The sequence below is a fragment of the Procambarus clarkii genome, chromosome 73 (assembly GCF_040958095.1).
Source record: "Procambarus clarkii isolate CNS0578487 chromosome 73, FALCON_Pclarkii_2.0, whole genome shotgun sequence".
In the NCBI taxonomy this organism is placed as follows: Eukaryota; Metazoa; Arthropoda; class Malacostraca; order Decapoda; family Cambaridae; genus Procambarus; species Procambarus clarkii.
The window spans coordinates 28,355,677-28,372,028 of NC_091222.1; the positions used below are offsets into that span (position 1 = coordinate 28,355,677).

Sequence of the window (16,352 nt, forward strand, 5' to 3'; positions counted from 1 at the left end):
ATATTCTTCAATATTGAAGAATATTCTTCAATATTATTCTTCAATATTGAAGAATATTCTTCAATATTGAAGAATATTCTTCTATATTGAAGAATATTCTTCTATATTGGAGAATATTCTTCTATATTGAAGATTATTCTTCAATATTGAAGAATATTCTTCAATATTGGAGAATATTCTTCAATATTGAAGAATATTCTCCAATATTGAAGAATATTCTTCAATATTGAAGAATAATCTTCAATATTGAAGAATATTCTCCAATATTGAAGAATAATATTGAAGAATATTCTTCAATATTGAAGAATAATATTGAAGAATATTCTTCAATATTGAAGAATATTCTTCAATATAGAAGAATATTCTCCAATATAGAAGAATATTCTTCAATATAGAAGAATATTCCTCAATATTGAAGAATATTCTTCAATATTGAAGAATAATATTGAAGAATATTCTTCAATATTGAAGAATATTCTTCAATATAGAAGAATATTCTCCAATATAGAAGAATATTCTTCAATATAGAAGAATATTCTTCAATATTGAAGAATATTCTTCAATATTGAAGAATAATATTGAAGAATATTCTTCAATATTGAAGAATATTCTTCAATATTGGAGAATATTCTTCAATATAGAAGAATATTCTCCAATATAGAAGAATATTCTTCAATATTGGAGAATATTCTTCAATATAGAAGAATATTCTCCAATATAGAAGAATATTCTTCAATATTGGAGAATATTCTTCAATATTGAAGAATATTCTCCAATATTGAAGAATAATCTTCAATATTATTCTTCAATATTGAAGAATATTCTTCAATATTATTCTTCAATATTGAAGAATATTGAAGAATAATATTGAAGAATATTCTTCAATATTGAAGAATATTCTTCAATATTATTCTTCAATATTGAAGAATATTCTCCAATATTGAAGAATAATCTTCAATATTGAAGAATATTCTTCAATATTGAAGAATATTCTTCAATATTATTCTTCAATATTGAAGAATATTCTTCAATATTGAAGAACAATATTGAAGAATATTCTTCAATATTAAAGCTTAATATTGAAGAATATTCTTCAATATTGGAGAATATTCTTCAATATTGAAGAATATTCTTCAATATTGAAGAATATTCTTCAATATTGAAGAATATTCTTCAATATTATTCTTCAATATTGAAGAATATTCTCCAATATTGAAGAATAATCTTCAATATTGAAGAATATTCTTCAATATTGAAGAATATTCTCCAATATTGAAGAATAATATTGAAGATTATTCTTCAATATTGAAGAATAATCTTCAATATTATTCTTCAATATTGGAGAATATTCTTCAATATTGAAGAATAATCTTCAATATTGAAGAATATTCTCCAATATTGAAGAATATTCTTCAATATTGAAGAATATTCTTCAATATTGAAGAATAATCTTCAATATTGAAGTATATTCTTCAATATTGAAGAATAATATTGAAGAATATTCTTCAATATTGAAGAATATTCTTCAATATTGAAGAATAATCTTCAATATTGAAGTATATTCTTCAATATTGAAGAATATTGTTCAATATTGAAGAATAATATTGAAGAATAATCTTCAATATTGAAGGATATTCTTCAATATTATTCTTCAATATTGAAGAATATTCTCCAATATTGAAGAATATTATTGAATATTGAAGAATATTATTGAATATTGAAGAATATTCTTCAATATTCTTCAATATTGAAGATTATTCTTCAATATTATTCTTCAATATTGAAGAATATTCTTCAATATTGAAGAATATTCTCCAATATTGGAGAATATTCTTCAATATTGGAGAATATTCTTCAATATTGAAGAATAATCTTCAATATTGAAGAATATTCTTCAATATTGAAGAATAATCTTCAATATTGAAGAATATTCTTCAATATTGAAGAATAATCTTCAATATTGAAGAATAATCTTCAATATTGAAGAATAATCTTCAATATTGAAGAATAATATTGAAGAATATTCTTCAATATTGAAGAATATTCTTCAATATTGAAGAATATTCTTCAATATTATTCTTCAATATTGAACAATATTCTTCAATATTGAAGATTATTCTTCAATATTGAAGAATATTCTTCAATATTGAAGAATATTCTTCAATATTGAAGAATATACTTCAATATTGAAGATTATTCTTCAATATTGAAGAATATTCTCCAATATTGAAGAATATTCTTCAATATTATTCTTCAATATTGAAGAATATTCTTCAATATTGAAGAATAATATTGAAGAATATTCTTCAATATTGAAGAATATTCTTCAATATTGAAGATTATTCTTCAATATTATTCTTCAATATTGAAGAATATTCTTCAATATTGAAGAATAATCTTCAATATTGAAGAATATTATTGAATATTGAAGAATATTCTTCAATATTATTCTTCAATATTGAAGAATATTCTCCAATATTGAAGAATATTCTTCAATATTGAAGAATATTGAAGAATATTATTGAATATTGAAGAATATTCTTCAATATTGAAGAATATTCTTCAATATTGAAGAATATTCTTCAATATTGAAGAATATTCTTCAATATTGAAGAATATTCTCCAATATTGAAGAATATTCTTCAATATTGAAGAATATTCTTTAATATTGGAGAATATTCTTCAATATTGGAGAATATTCTTCAATATTGAAGAATATTCTTCAATATTGAAGAATATTCTTCAATATTGAAGAATATTCTTCAATATTGAAGAATATTCTTCAATATTGAAGAATATTCTTCAATATTGAAGAATATTCTCCAATATTGAAGAATAATCTTCAATATTGAAGAATATTCTTTAATATTGGAGAATATTCTTCAATATTGAAGAATATTCTTCAATATTGAAGAATATTCTTCAATATTGAAGATTATTCTTCAATATTGAAGAATATTCTTCAATATTATTCTTCAATATTGAAGAATATTCTTCAATATTGAAGAATAATCTTCAATATTGAAGAATAATCTTCAATATTGAAGAATAATATTGAAGAATATTCTTCAATATTGGAGAATATTCTTCAATATTGAAGAATATTCTTCAATATTGAAGAATATTCTTCAATATTATTCTTCAATATTGAAGAATATTCTTCAATATTGAAGAATATTCTTCAATATTGAAGAATATTCTTCAATATTGAAGATTATTCTTCAATAATGAAGAATAATATTGAAGAATATTCTTCAATATTATTCTTCAATATTGAAGAATATTCTTCAATATTATTCTTCAATATTGAAGAATATTCTCCAATATTGAAGAATATTCTTCAATATTATTCTTCAATATTGAAGAATAATATTGAAGAATATTCTTCAATATTGAAGAATATTCTTCAATATTGAAGAATATTCTTCAATATTGAAGAATATTCTTCAATATTATTCTTCAATATTGAACAATATTCTTCAATATTGAAGAATATTCTTCAATATTGAAAAATATTCTTCAATATTGAAGAAAAATATTGAAGAATATTCTTCAATATTAAAGATTAATATTGAAGAATATTCTTCAATATTGAACAATATTCTTCAATATTTACGATTATTCTTCATAACTCAATATACCTAAATATTCTTCCTTATTATTACTCCAAACTATATTTCTTATTACTATGAAGAATGAAATTAAGAGTATTATTCAATGTTTAATATTAATATAGTGTTCAAAATGATTTTTTTTCTATCATATTTAATGTTTCTTATTAGAGTTTACAAATGGAGGTATCTTTTTCGGAAAACAACCTCAGAAACGTCTTCTATGATAGTTTTGTGGAAAATGAAAACCATTCAATTTCCATCAAACCACGTTTATATATAATACACTATATACATACGTACATATCACCGGTAACTAAGACATAACACAACAGGTTGTTAACAAAAATATACACAAAACAACCTTCAATTCAATTGTATTTATTATTCTCTCAATATACGTTTATTATCTCAAAGGAATACAGTAGTTTAGGGTATTTCTACTCCCCCTCTACTTGCACAACCTCAAGGGGGGTGGGGGTGGCGCCGCACACATTCACTGACTACAAATACACAATACAACAATCCTGTTTAATATAGTAGGCACACCATATAAATGTTCAACTCTTGCCCCACATTTCTTCTAGCTCCGAGGTACAGTGTATCATAATGATATCACACATCAAAACAATGTGAACTGGTACACTACTTATTGATAACTATAGAAACATACATACTGTTGGGTCAAGTTATTTATTAACCTTCAAGTATGTTATTTCAGACAATTTCAATAAATAATACTCAACTAGTACCTTAGGAAATTTCTACCCCTTCAAGCCCCACAATTTCACTCAGTACAAATACAACATTCCAATTTAACAATTCACGTTAATATACTCTTACATACTACTATATTAGTGTACATCAACCACACTCAATTTAAACACATTAACGCTTAAACATAATATTCTCCTCGAACCTACCCCTTAAGGGTACTGCTGAAATTAGTTTCTAAGACGAGGGGGACATTTCCGGAAGCTAACTCGGCAAGTGTCATTAATGGATAAAGCAAGGCTGATACCCTGTGGGGAGAACTCTGACACGGAACACTGCCACAGGGCAAAGGAGTGACTAGAGGGGAAAGGAAGAGAAAACCATCTTCCAGGAAACTAGTCGCTAGCGAACTAAGGTAACTACCAACAAGACCACAACTTTACCGGGAAAAACACACAAAAAAAAACAAAATTCAATAAAGGTTGGTGGGGGGGGGGGGGGGGGGAGGAGGAACAGTTACCGTATCTGAGTCAAGCCCACAAGTTATTCCAGGGGGAAGGATCTAGCAAGCAATAATTCATTTCCAACTATTCCAATAAATTAATAATATAAAACAACCAAACAATTATTTTTATGACCACTATGTATATATTATCAAATCAATATACAAATCAAACAATATTTCAATTATAATAAACACGTCTTAACGCCCAACATGCTTGCGTCCCGATTGACAAATTATAAGGATGGTAACTGAGTCCGTTACAGTGATCTCCAGTGTATGTTGCCCTCCGAAACATGTTACAGCTCAATAGTAACCCTAACAAACTGCCTTAAGAGCCGTGAATCAGTTTAGTGTCAATGAGCATCTGCGAGCACCAGTAACACAGCTTTAAGATCTCGGGATCTAAAGTGAAATGGACACCAGGAACGCTACGGATCCGTATTTGTAACACGTATCCATAAAGCCCACGCCTGCAAGGCCGCATATTTATATGACCATTATCAATATAATACCTGAATAACATCGCCGGCTTAACTATCACACTAACAACCTTGGCTGCAGAGCACGCTTACAACAAACTACGTTTCATTTCCTTCACGCACCCTATGTATCCAAAACATTGACATCATACATCCTACCATAGCATACCTTTCCTATCAATATACATCTTCTACACTACATCTTCCATATTTTTACTATATTTCCTTCTTTTTATGCTATTTTGGTATATATAGTTTCTTTCACCTATGTATTTATGCTTTTATATATATCTATACCTATCATATATAAACACATTATCAAAGTTACTATATTTACACTACTATTAACATATAACCTACGTCCATATATTTCTCCTAAAATCATTCCTCCATATTATTCTCTTTCACTACCTGTCATAATTACATTTCAAAACTATAATACACATTTACATCAGTTCAATCTCATCATTGCCAATTTACACACACACCTTTAAAACATTAACTTTTCAACATCAATTTCCTATAATCAACTATCATTTCTGCCTTTCATTACAAATGATTTGAACATTCTATAAAATTCCTATTTTCACATTTATTTTACGTTATATACATTACCATACATTCCTCTTACATGATCATTTTCTATTCTACATATCCTCAATCTACATTTTCCCACTATCAACTCAACCCCTGCTGCTGAAATACGGCTCAAACACTTCATCCTGGACGCAATGTCAACAAAACTCACATGACATCAATCATACAAACTCAACATAATAAAATACAAACAACACAACTCTACACTAGTCAAACAACCTCCATAACAATAACCAACGTAAAAACAACAATTAACACCCACAACATCCATCTCGACTTTCACACTCACACATAATGCCTAAAAACAACCCCCCACATAGGCAATCTCCATACACAACAAAAACTGCTACTTTTTCTTCTCAGTACCTAAAACATTCGTCTCTTTACAACTTTCATAATTACGTCATTTAAACACTGTTCTTAATCACTTATTATTATTTTACTTTACATTCAATTATAACCATCAAACAATTCATTTTATAATGTATACATTTACGTCATTTAATACACTAATTATTAACTCCCACAACATATTTACTATACACCTTCCATAACATTCTCTTCACACATTTTCAACAACTTCACCCAACATTTCTTTCAAAACAAACATTGTGCACACTCTTTCAACATATAATACTTAACTTCATTAAACAGTCTACTAAATATTATACCAAAATATCACTACATTATCATCTCTCCTTAACACTTTCCCCTTACACGTAACAAATGATATTTAAACAACAGTTTCGATTCCAATCCATCTTCATTACTCCAATATTTTTGGTCACCATAAAACTATCTATTGTCCCTTCTTCGTATCTTTGCAATTATATACGCCTTTCTCTTCATATGCGTCGCATCATCCTTGTCTTCAACAATATTATTTCTTGCACATCACACTCTCCTTCAGTTCGACGTCACACTCCGCTGGCCTCCGGTCCCTCTACCAATCAACCACCATTATTACCATCTTCTCGCAAATCTAGAACATAATATGGGTATACATTATTATTACACTTACCACTAACTTACTATCTTACCATACTAACACACCCCCCCCCCCCCCCAAAACATTTAAATTAGCTATACCCATTTATTAATATACCATTCTTCAACCTATATACTATAATACATCACTTATCATTCATATCTATTCACTATACAATTCTTTATAACAATTAAAAATCATAACTTTGTAGTATTTTAGTTTTAAAGAGAACATTCACGTAACATTCTCATTCAACATATATTTTATTATTTACCTATCGTTTCTATCACTTATATTCCCTACAATGCATATTTCATTTACTTATCACAACTATGTATTCATTAATCATCTACTTCAACTACTTATCATTCACCACACATCTACTGTCCTCTATGATCACACTAACGACCCGCCTTCTACGGCACTTCACCCACCCCTCAATTTCTGTCTGTTAATAGTATATAAAAAATAAATAATTACATTCCCACACAACATTCATTCTATATCAACGACTCTGCACTACAACAAACTCAATACATCATTCTTTGCTACCTTCTATGCAAGAAACTGCAACTTCTACATTCAACACTTGCACCTCTCTCCCTTAACTACCTACAAACGATGTTATCCACGTCTAAGCTACTCAAGCCTTTCACCTGCCGATTTTCATTATACCATTATTAACATTCATATACTACACATTTCCATTATCAACATTAGTACTTCTAATACACAAACACTCTTCGAAAACTAGACGGTCCCCAACACCACTATCAACAATTTTCAACACGCCCAAACTCTCACCCTATCGACAATTATTCACTACTCTGAACTTTCAAAAAACACATTTTTGCCCTAAATGAGACCATACAACCCTAACAAATTTACGAAACTATCATTTCTGTACATTTTACACACCTTAATGACTCGCATTTTAACGCTACTTGCTTTTCATTAAAACCACTCGACATGACCAATAACACCACTGTAGTAGTGCTCGAACTGCCAATTTTATTTCACCACAATATCAACATAACACCATCCAACAACAAATCCGTTATTCCACAACCCACACAATTATTGCATGCCCCAAATCTACTCCATCATTTAACAATGTTTCACTTAACCTATTTCCAACTCAATCACGTCAAACACTGCCTATCGTCATAAAGTCAATTTCATTAACTACAACTCTACAGTGACTGCCGCTTCAATATACACGACTCCCTTAAGCCACGTACACTTGCCTTTCTGGCTACGTTAGTAATCATAAACTACTTAATTTAACACCTATGTAACGTACGCTTCAACACTAACTCCTTCAACTATGAGCTTTTCGCGCTCTTTACATGCGCTCTTAACATTACGACTCATCCCCTATTTTCAGTTTCACAGTAACTTTATTAATCCCTACTTTCTTATTGCAACAATTTCTCACTCAAACATGACTCACTAAATGACATGTCCTATTATTAAACCATTTCCTAACTGTGTCAACGATCACGTTATATCAACAAAAATACAACACTAAAACACCATCTATTTCCACTTCACTAATACATTTCTCACAATATAAACTCATTTCCGCTCACATTTAACTTACCCTAACTACTCTCCGCCGCCTCAACGTGAAAATCAAACCCCAAACAACATATTTCACTCACATTTACTATGTAGTAAACGGCAAATACCTTAAACCTATCAACACAACAAGTCACCCAAACACCTCACACACTACCAAGTCTTGACGATAACTGAACTGCCAGCGTCTCCCTCTGCTCATCCACACAGCCCAGGGGTCATGACAATAGGCACGATATTACCTCCAACAAGGCAAAACTTTATGCTACAAATACCATTCATTCAATCATCCCTATACCATAACTTTAATGACAACGTGTACTTTGTTTCAGTAAACTATTTTATTGTAACTGCTCATTTCAATTCACATTTTTAAAATCTTACATCAAACCTGCATATGCAACGGCTTTTGGACCTCTTACACCATCAGAGGGGGGGAACCCACACCTAATATTTACTATGCTTCTCAACATTTCACTTTACATGATTCAACATCTGTTTACAACTTGGTTAAGCTACCATTCAAATATTACCACCCGTAACTACGTATTTAATAACTACTTGCCTTAACATTTTGTTCTATCATGTCAAACTCAAGTAGCACATCTACCTCAACCCGCACATCTCCCACCAGCGTCTGCTCGGCTCCCACCGCTCGGACTCAAATCAGTCCAACACTGGTCCCATCACAACGTTTCTCTCCTCCACATTCTACTCATTTCACGAAACCCGTCACCTTAAAACAATTGCAACTTTCAATAATAACCATGCAATTTCTAAAAGACATTTCACTACATACTTCATATTTATATTTTAGTACTCATTATGGGTCACGACTAAAATATCGACGTTTATATATACCTTACCTTGAGGTCCTTCCGGCCCTTAGCGTTCCCCCGGCCCGCTCCTCCACCAAGCCTTCTGGTTGCCGGACTCGTCAACCACGCTCTTGGACGCGGCTCCTCGCAGCCTGACCTATCAGTCACAGCCTGCTTCATCAGGTATCCTTGCCACGTGCTTATCCAATTCTCTCTTCAACACAGTCAAGGCTCGTCCACTTATGCATCCAAGAGGCTATATACGCCACCTGTAATATATTTTTTACCTTTAAAGTACCAAAGTGCCCATTCCATGATTGCCGGGAGGGGGGGGGGGGGGGGGGGAAATTGCTGTTGGCTATCCAACCGCACTATCAACACATTTTAAAGACACGGCCCGCGCGATTTCTAAGCCCAAACACTATCCACACGTATTCACTAGACTTAAGCACTTTCAAGAACCAACTGCATCCTCAAGCAAAAATAATTTGTCTACATCAAAAAATGCTATATGACACTTTAAGGCTATAGTCTTTTCAATTAAAACACTCGCGATGATACCCGATATGGGTTGTAGTAGTCGTAAAACTGCCAATGGGGTATTTAACCACCCGTCAACCTCACAATACCCGCCAACTCCGCTATTCAAAAACAACAAGACACTTATCTATTCCATGCCGCAAATCTACTCCCTTTTTAAGACAAAGAAATGTAACATCTAATTGCGACTAAATACCCTACACCACGGCCTATCCTCATCACGTACATTTTCTTACATTGTACTTATACAGTGGGTCACGATTAAATATACACTACTGCCTTACTGTTGGCACTAGGGCAAGTATAGCGTAAGTCGTAAAGTAGTTAATAAACTATTATGTCAGGTACGATTCAACACTTAAAGGACGTTATGAGCCTTTAAAATTCTTTATATGCCATCTTATATTGCCTACTCATCCTGTCTATTCAATTTACCGTTTACGAGTCTTATTACTCAATACTTTGTTATTGTACCCACTTCTCCCTGCAACATGGAACACTCGCTAAATATTTACAGCTTAACCATTTTAACCTCATCGTTGACAAACTTAATACAACTTTTCCTTTTTAAACAAACGGACGCTTTCAATTTATAATTCATTATCATTTCACAAACTCAACATTAACCCCTGCCAGACTACCTTCCTCTCAACTTCAACAGTATTCAATTTCACTATCATAACTACTCTCGGCCCCCTAATACGATATTCAAACCAGACATTAACACTCCTTTACTCTAGTAACGTTACCGAACTTACAACCTATCCCCACCCACCTATCTACGACAATTACACCAAACACGATTCAGACACTTATTGCAAACTCTTCACTAACACTTAAGTTGACGCGTCTCGCTGTGCTCTTCCACAGCCAAGGGGTCCCACAAATCTATCCGCTATTACCTGCAACAAGCCAACAGTTATTGCATCCTACCAATATAAATCATGCAATCATCCGTATACCATACCTTTCAAACTTATTACCATAAACTATTTTCTCGGATGTACCTCATTTCAAATGCAACTCTTCAACCCATCTAACCTCAATAGTCAACTTGTGTGACAGCTCTTATCTGTGGGTTGCCGCCCCCCGCGCCACATACTATTAACCACTTCAATCTCATTACATACAAAACTATGTGCTCCTCCAATAACTAAGTACGGTTTCGTAATAAAATATTACAATGACTAACAAAATAACTAATAAACAACTACTTGCCTTACCACATATGATCCAGCTATCAGTAGCACATCTTCCTAACCAAACCATCTGCCACCAGCTTCTGCTCGGCTGCCACAGGTCTCACGTAAATCATCGCTCCACCACTGCTCCCATCACAACGTTAGTCTCCAGGATTCATACATCACCACTAGGCCAATTTCATGCCAGGCATCATATTACCACCATTACCTCATTCACTAACAATACACCTGAAAATAATTTTCATTCAGTATGTAATTAACATTTAATATTTCAGGACTAAAATATCTGCGTATACTCCCTCAAGAGGGTATATACGGCAGATTTTAATGTTTTTGGACCCTATGTATTCGCGTTTTGACGGTGTACAAATTCGGTGTAAGCTAGGGGTCTGTCAGCCCTAGCGACCCCAAAAGGGTAACGGGGTACCAGCTCAGAGTAACAACACGCCCTAACACTAACTTGTACACCAGTACTTTGCGAATACCAGGGTCAAAATAACGTTCCGTTGCTCCTCGCCCAGCAGGTCGACTCAACAGCCAATCACGTTCCCATTTTTCACTTGACGTCACATTCTCGCACGCTCTACTCTCATTGGTCCGCTCCTCCTAATTGCATACTCCAGTAATTCATCCACATTATTTACTGACACTTAAATATGTATACCCATTGTATGAGAAACATACATATACCTAATGTATGTGAAACAATCTTTGACATTACATTCACAATTGATGACTTTCCATTAATTATTACTAAATAAGTACTATTATAATTATTAAATATTAACAATACTTATTCAAGCTGTAAGTACAGAACAACACAGTACATTATAGCACATTAAACTTAAGTAGCCTAATATACATTGCACTACTATACATTGTACTAGTCTCCAGTACACTACTATACATTACAGTACACTAACATACGATGCGCAACAGCAAAGGGCTCAGTACAATACACAACAGTACAGTACCGTATACTACACTACACTACAGTCAAGTGCAGTACAGTACACTACAAGCTACAGTACCATAAACTACACTACACTAGAGTAAAGGGTACAGCACCTTACCGACCAATAACGTACAGTACACTCAAGAGTACAGTACATTCTTTTCTGGTACAGGGTACACTACACTTAAATATAATACACTACAGTACTGTACACTACAATACAGTACGATATACTACTGTACACGATACATTACAGTGCACTCAAGTGCAATACACTTCACTACAATACACTACACTACCCTACACTATAATACTGTACAGAACACCTCACTACAGGGTACACTACAGTACAATACAATATACTCAACTAACGTAAACTACACTACATTACAGTATATTTTTTTTACGTACACTACAGTGCACGGCACAGTACAGGCTACAGTCAAATACAGTACACTATACTACACTACTCTACTGAACAATCCAGTACACTACACTACATTATTGCATAGTATATATGTATTCTTCAATATTGAAGAATATTCTCCAATATTACAGAATATTCTTCAATATTGAAGATTATTCTTCAATATTGGAGAATATTCTTTAATATTGGAGAATATTCTTCAATATTGAAGAATATTCTTTAATATTATTCTTCAATAATAATAATATTGAAGAATATTCTTCAATATTATTCTTCAATATTGAAGAATATTCTTCAATATTATTCTTCAATAATAATAATATTGAAGAATATTCTTCAATATTGAAGAATATTCTGTAATATTGAAGAATATTCTTCAATATTGAAGAATAATCTTCAATATTGAAGAATAATATTGAAGAATATTCTTCAATATTATTATTATTGAATAATAATATTGAAGAATATTCTTCAATATTGAAGAATATTCTTCAATATTGAAGATTAATATTTAAGAATATTGTTCAATATTGAAGAATAATAATCTTCAATATTGAAGAATATTCTTCAATATTATTCTTCAATATTGAAGAATATTCTTCAATATTATTCTTCAATAATAATAATATTGAAGAATATTCTTCAATATTGAAGAATATTCTTCAATATTATTATTATTGAAGAATATTCTTCAATATTGAAGAATATTCTTCAATATTATTATTATTGAAGAATATTCTTCAATATTGAAGAATATTCTCCAATATTGAAGAATATTCTCCAATATTAAAGAATATTCTTCAATATTGAAGATTATTCTTCAATATTGGAGAATATTCTTCAATATTGAAGAATATTCTTCAATATTGAAGAATATTCTCCAATATTGAAGAATATTCTTCAATATTATTCTTCAATAATGAAGATTAATATTGAAGAATATTCTTCAATATTGAAGAATATTCTTCAATATTGAAGAATATTCTCCAATATTGAAGAATATTCTTCAATATTATTCTTCAATATTGAAGAATATTCTCAAATATTGAAGAATATTCTTCAATATTATTCTTCAATATTGAAGAATATTCTTCAATATTGAAGAATATTCTTCAATATTGAAGAATATTCTTCAATATTGAAGAATATTCTCCATTATTGAAGAATATTCTCCAATATTGAAGAATATTCTTCAATATTATTCTTCAATATTGAAGAATATTCTTCAATATTGAAGAATATTCTCCAATATTGAAGAATATTCTTCAATATTGAAGAATATTCTCCAATATTGAAGAATATTCTTCAATATTGAAGAATATTCTTCAATATTGAAGAATATTCTTCAATATTGAAGAATATTCTCCAATATTGAAGAATAATCTTCAATATTGAAGAATATTCTTTAATATTGGAGAATATTCTTCAATATTGAAGAATATTCTTCAATATTGAAGAATATTCTCCAATATTGAAGAATAATCTTCAATATTGAAGAATATTCTTTAATATTGGAGAATATTCTTCAATATTGAAGAATATTCTTCAATATTGAAGAATATTCTTTAATATTGGAGAATATTCTTCAATATTGGAGAATATTCTTCAATATTGAAGAATAATCTTCAATATTGAAGAATATTCTTCAATATTGGAGAATATTCTTCAATATTGAAGAATATTCTTCAATATTGAAGAATATTCTTCAATATTGAAGAATATTCTTCAATATTATTCTTCAATATTGAAGAATATTCTTCAATATTGAAGAATAATCTTCAATATTGAAGAATAATATTGAAGAATATTCTTCAATATTGGAGAATATTCTTCAATATTGAAGAATATTCTTCAATATTGAAGAATATTCTCCAATATTGAAGAATAATCTTCAATATTGAAGAATATTCTTTAATATTGGAGAATATTCTTCAATATTGGAGAATATTCTTCAATATTGAAGAATAATCTTCAATATTGAAGAATATTCTTCAATATTGGAGAATATTCTTCAATATTGAAGAATATTCTTCAATATTGAAGAATATTCTTCAATATTGAAGAATATTCTTCAATATTGAAGAATATTCTTCAATATTGAAGAATAATATTGAAGAATATTCTTCAATATTGAAGAATATTCTCCAATATTGAATAATATTCTCCAATATTAAAGTATATTCTCCAATATTGAAGAATATTCTTCAATATTGAAGAATAATCTTCAATATTGAAGGATATTCTTCAATATTATTCTTCAATATTGAAGAATATTCTCCAATATTGAAGAATATTCTTCAATATTGGAGAATATTCTTCAATATTGAAGAATATTCTTCAATATTGAAGAATATTCTTCAATATTGAAGAATATTCTTCAATATTGGAGAATATTCTTCAATATTGAAGAATATTCTTCAATATTGAAGAATATTCTTCAATATTGAAGAATATTCTTCAATATTGAAGAATATTCTTCAATATTATTCTTCAATATTGAAGAATATTCTTCAATATTGAAGAATATTCTTCAATATTGAAGAATATTCTTCAATATTGAAGAATAATCTTCAATATTGAAGAATAATATTGAAGAATATTCTTCAATATTGGAGAATATTCTTCAATATTGAAGAATATTCTTCAATATTGAAGAATATTCTTCAATATTATTCTTCAATATTGAAGAATATTCTTCAATATTGAAGAATAATCTTCAATATTGAAGAATAATCTTCAATATTGAAGAATAATCTTCAATATTGAAGGATATTCTTCAATATTATTCTTCAATATTGAAGAATATTCTCCAATATTGAAGAATATTATTGAATATTGAAGAATATTATTGAATATTGAAGAATATTCTTCAATATTCTTCAATATTGAAGATTATTCTTCAATATTGAAGAATATTCTTCAATATTGAAGAATATTCTTCAATATTGAAGAATATTCTTCAATATTGAAGAATATTCTCCAATATTGAAGAATATTCTTCAATATTGAAGAATATTCTTTAATATTGGAGAATATTCTTCAATATTGGAGAATATTCTTCAATATTGAAGAATAATCTTCAATATTGAAGAATATTCTTCAATATTGGAGAATATTCTTCAATATTGAAGAATATTCTTCAATATTGAAGAATATTCTTCAATATTGAAGAATATTCTTCAATATTATTCTTCAATATTGAAGAATATTCTTCAATATTGAAGAATATTCTTCAATATTGAAGAATATTCTTCAATATTATTCTTCAATATTGAAGAATATTCTTCAATATTGAAGAATAATCTTCAATATTGAAGAATAATATTGAAGAATATTCTTCAATATTGGAGAATATTCTTCAATATTGAAGAATATTCTTCAATATTATTCTTCAATATTGAAGAATATTCTTCAATATTGAAGAATATTCTTCAATATTGAAGAATATTCTTCAATATTGAAGAATATTCTTCAATATTGAAGAATATTCTTCAATATTGAAGAATAATCTTCAATATTGAAGTATATTCTTCAATATTGAAGAATATTGTTCAATATTGAAGAATAATATTGAAGAATAATCTTCAATATTGAAGTATATTCTTCAATATTGAAGAATAATATTGAAGAATATTCTTCAATATTGAAGAATATTCTTCAATATTGAAGAATAATCTTCAATATTGAAGTATATTCTTCAATATTGAAGAATATTGTTCAATATTGAAGAATAATATTGAAGAATAATCTTCAATATTGAAGGATATTCTTCAATATTATTCTTCAATATTGAAGAATATTCTCCAATATTGAAGAATATTATTGAATATTGAAGAATATTATTGAATATTGAAGAATATTCTTCAATATTCTTCAATATTGAAGATTATTCTTCAATATTATTCTTCAATATTGAAGAATATTCTTCAATATTG

The 16,352-nt window shown here is 29.2% G+C and overlaps 1 long non-coding RNA gene across 2 annotated transcripts; it reads right to left on the reverse strand.

Annotated features, from left to right (window-relative positions):
* Nucleotides 1-3,976: 3,976 nt before the first annotated feature.
* LOC138356541 (uncharacterized) lies at nt 3,977-11,539 on the reverse strand. Of its 2 annotated transcripts, XR_011224521.1 has the most exons (4): nt 11,057-11,539; nt 9,342-9,562; nt 9,041-9,211; nt 3,977-6,888 (listed from the first exon to the last, which is right to left on the reverse strand). It is a non-coding gene; the product is annotated as an uncharacterized lncRNA (long non-coding RNA). The 2 variants fall into 2 exon arrangements; XR_011224522.1 differs by lacking the exon at nt 9,041-9,211.
* Between the last annotated feature and the right edge of the window lie 4,813 nt (nt 11,540-16,352).